Source organism: Arachis duranensis, chromosome 2 (genome assembly GCF_000817695.3).
Source record: "Arachis duranensis cultivar V14167 chromosome 2, aradu.V14167.gnm2.J7QH, whole genome shotgun sequence".
NCBI classification, from domain to species: Eukaryota; Viridiplantae; Streptophyta; class Magnoliopsida; order Fabales; family Fabaceae; genus Arachis; species Arachis duranensis.
The window spans coordinates 91,005,121-91,008,689 of NC_029773.3; the positions used below are offsets into that span (position 1 = coordinate 91,005,121).

General features: G+C 24.8%; 1 protein-coding gene and 1 long non-coding RNA gene across 3 annotated transcripts in view; one reads left to right on the plus strand and one right to left on the minus strand.

Moving 5' to 3' along the window:
* The window catches only part of LOC110277480 (uncharacterized), an 18,131-nt gene that overhangs the window by 3,973 nt on the left and 10,589 nt on the right, over window positions 1-3,569 (plus strand). The gene's annotated exons all lie outside the window — the stretch shown is intronic.
* The window catches only part of LOC107476130 (uncharacterized), an 8,218-nt gene continuing 7,753 nt past the window's right edge, over window positions 3,105-3,569 (minus strand). The window contains exon 4 of one of the 2 annotated variants that reach the window (XR_008005731.1): window positions 3,105-3,422. This is a non-coding gene — a long non-coding RNA (uncharacterized LOC107476130). The remainder of the gene's footprint in view (window positions 3,423-3,569) is intronic. The other variant, XR_001589645.3, reaches the window with a different exon arrangement.

Below are 3,569 nucleotides of genomic sequence, written 5' to 3' on the forward strand. Positions count from 1 at the left end.
TATCTTAAATTCAGCTCCTCGATATTAAAATTTTTGGATCATCCCTGTTTATAGCAACAAATAAAACTGTTTTATTTGACTATTTTAAAAAATAATTTTATAATTATACAATAATATTTTTTTTATCAACCAATAATTTTCTAATATTGTCAATGAATTATAGCTAAAATGGCATAATCTTTTCATACTTATCTAAGAAATCAGGTGTTTAAATTTTTTTATCTTTGGTAAAAATTTTTTTTCTAATATTATTTAAATAATTATAAAAATTAAAAGATACAATGATTTTCAAATTGTTAATAATAACAAGGACAAGAGATTATGTCATATATTGATATTTGATATTAGTAAACAGTAAATATAAATGTCTTTGTTTAGTTATGTTTTTGAGTAAATTATTAAAATGGTTCTAAAAGATTCATAGACAAAATATTTTTAAAAAATTACAGATGACAAAAATATAAAAGATTACATTTTTATAGGTAAAAAAATTTTCTATTTGAAATATGATTTGTACATTTCAATCAAATTTTTGTATAAATATTTTGAATAATTTTAGAAAATTCATGTAATATTTGATCTCTAAACTTCTCATTTTTTAATTTCATTTATTTACAAAAGAAAATTACAAAAAAAATTAGAGGAAAATTATCAAATTTTAAAATAAAAATATTGTATTTTTAATTATATTTATAAAAATCATATCAAAATTCGATATTTAAAATCTTTTGAAAATACATTTCTAAATCTAGTTAATTTTATCATAATTTAAAAATTTTTTTGGATATACATTATCTAATTCATTTTCATCTCTCCGGTTGTATTTCATATCTGTAATTCAAATAGACGTATGACTCTAACTTTATTACTGTTAACATTTTCCAATGTATGCTCAACAAAAAAAGAGAATGATTACTGTGTAACGAATTAAATTAGACATCGATACCAATGTACCATCATAACTCGAGAATGAATCTTTCGGACTCGTTTGATTTTGTACCATCATTATTACTGTTAATATTTTCTTCTGAATATGAATATGAATTTCAATATCCATCTACCTTTTGTTTCCCTGCACTTTGCCTTTATTTCAACTTGTACGTTTTTTTTTTTCATGCCCTGTTAATAAATAACATTAATTTCCTAATTTCTTATTCTTATAAGGGTCTAGCTAATCTTGTATAAATTAAGGTTGCTAGTAATAGAAAATTTTAGATACTTTATTTTAATAAATACACAATAATTACATTGAAAATTTAAATTTTGTATTATTTTTTATAAAAATATTTTTAATTGGTAATTTTATCGGGTGCACTAAAGACGTATATTAGTTAAACCCTTCTTATAAAAATAAAATGTCCAAGTGTATGTTGACATTTTATAAAAATTAAAGTCCGGAAGATTTCACTTACCTACTACCACTTTATAAAAATATTTTCAGTTATTCTATAACAATTATTAGAGGGCTGTGGAAATGTTGAATCATGAAACCATGAATGAGAAGTTTGAGAAATTCACATGGACCATCAACAATTTCTCCGAGCAGGAGACTGAGGCTGGAATATTTTATTGTTGGTTGCTACACATGGTACTCTCAAAATAATTATGAATACCCATTTCAATGTTATATAAAAACACTCTTATTATATTATTGTGTATGTGCCCATTGATAAATTTTGATCATTTTTATAATGTTGGAATTACTTTTAGGCGCATTCTTGTGTATATAGATGAGGACCTTGTGGGCATTTGCTTGAATTTTGTTGATTATTCTCTTGATTTGATTCAAGGACACAGCGTCACTGCAAATTTGAAGGTGTCTCTTGTTAATCAAAGGATTAACACACTCACAAAATCAATAGATATATATCTATGCTTTTTATTAGAAGAATGGTTCATAATTGAACTAAGCCTTGTTTAATTTATGACTTAATCAACACAATAGAATTTCATCTCAAATATAATTTGAAATTGAATAAAATAAAATAAAATAAATTAATTACGTAGATTAAGATTTAAGATTGTTTTACTATTAGCTCAGCTCCCAATTTTTAATTAGTCAAATTTATTTTAACATTTATAAAAATTTATAATACGTGTATATGGTTGCAGTGGCTCATTACATTTGATGAATACAAGTTAATACATTTATTATGATATATATGTAGTTTTTTTTGTTAATATATTTCATAAAACTTATCAAATAAGTATTGACACATACAATTGGATATAATCTCTTCATACTTACCTAAGAGATCCCGAGTTCGAATCTCCTTATTTTTGGTAAAAAAATTGGTAAATGCAAATATCTTTGCTTAGTTATGTTTTGGGATAAATTATTAAAATGATACTATTTTGTGGAAAAAATATTTAAAAAAATTATAAATGACAAACAATTTTTTTAAAAATTTTAAAGTGACAAAAATATACAAAATTACATTTTTATAAGTAAAATAATTTTCTATTTGAAATATAATTTGTACATTTAAATCAAATTTTTGTATAAATATTTTGAATAATTTTAGAAAATTCATGCAAAATTTGATCTCTAAATTTCTCATTTTTTAAAATTTCGATTATTTAAAAAATTATAAAAAAAGATTAGAGTAAAATTATCAAATTTTAAAATAAAAATATTTTTATTTTTAACTATATTTATAAAAATTATATCAAAATTCAATATTTAAAATTTTTTGAAAATACATTTCTAAATCTAGTTAATTTTATCATACATATTTTTAAATTTTTTTAGATATACATGATCCAATTTATTTCCACCTCTCCGTTTGTATTTCATGTCTCGTAAACATAATTTAAATATTACTCTTAACATTTTCCAATGCATGTTCAACCTAAAAATATAGTGATTACTGTGCAACCAATTAGATTAGACATCGACTCCAACGTACCATTATAACTCAAGAATGAGGGTGTGTTTGGCAACATGTTCAAAGAAACAGAAGTGGTATTACGACCTCTAAAATAAAATGAGTACACATAATAGCAGAAGAATTATAATATGCTATGAGCCTTGAAGAATAGAGGAAATAAAAATCACGAATATAAAAGCGCAATGCTCAAGGAACGAGTTAACCTGCGTGCTAAGAAAATCATAACTATTAAACACAAGATAACAGAAGTGGGAATAGAGTGCCAAAGATACATAATATCAAGCTCCTAACTCAGCCTGCGAAGTCAAGACTGGCCGGAGAATATTTACACATATATACATACATATCCAAAACCCAAAAGTACATATACACAATCCTGCCTCTCCATAAACCTCTAAGAGGATCAAAAAGAATAAGTTATGCGGAGAGAAAGCTAAGTACATATATATACATCATAACATAACAAAATATCCCAGTAACCACTCCGCCTCAAGAGTCCAGACGCCTAACGAGATGCCTCTCGACCTGCATCTGAAAAATAACAACATAGTATGGAATGAGAACCGGAGGTTCTCAGTATGGTAAAGGTGCCACACACATAATATATAAGGTCCTGGGAATGCCAGAGGCAATCCTAGAACACCGACACTCAGATTATAGAGCTTAAAGTATTAAACA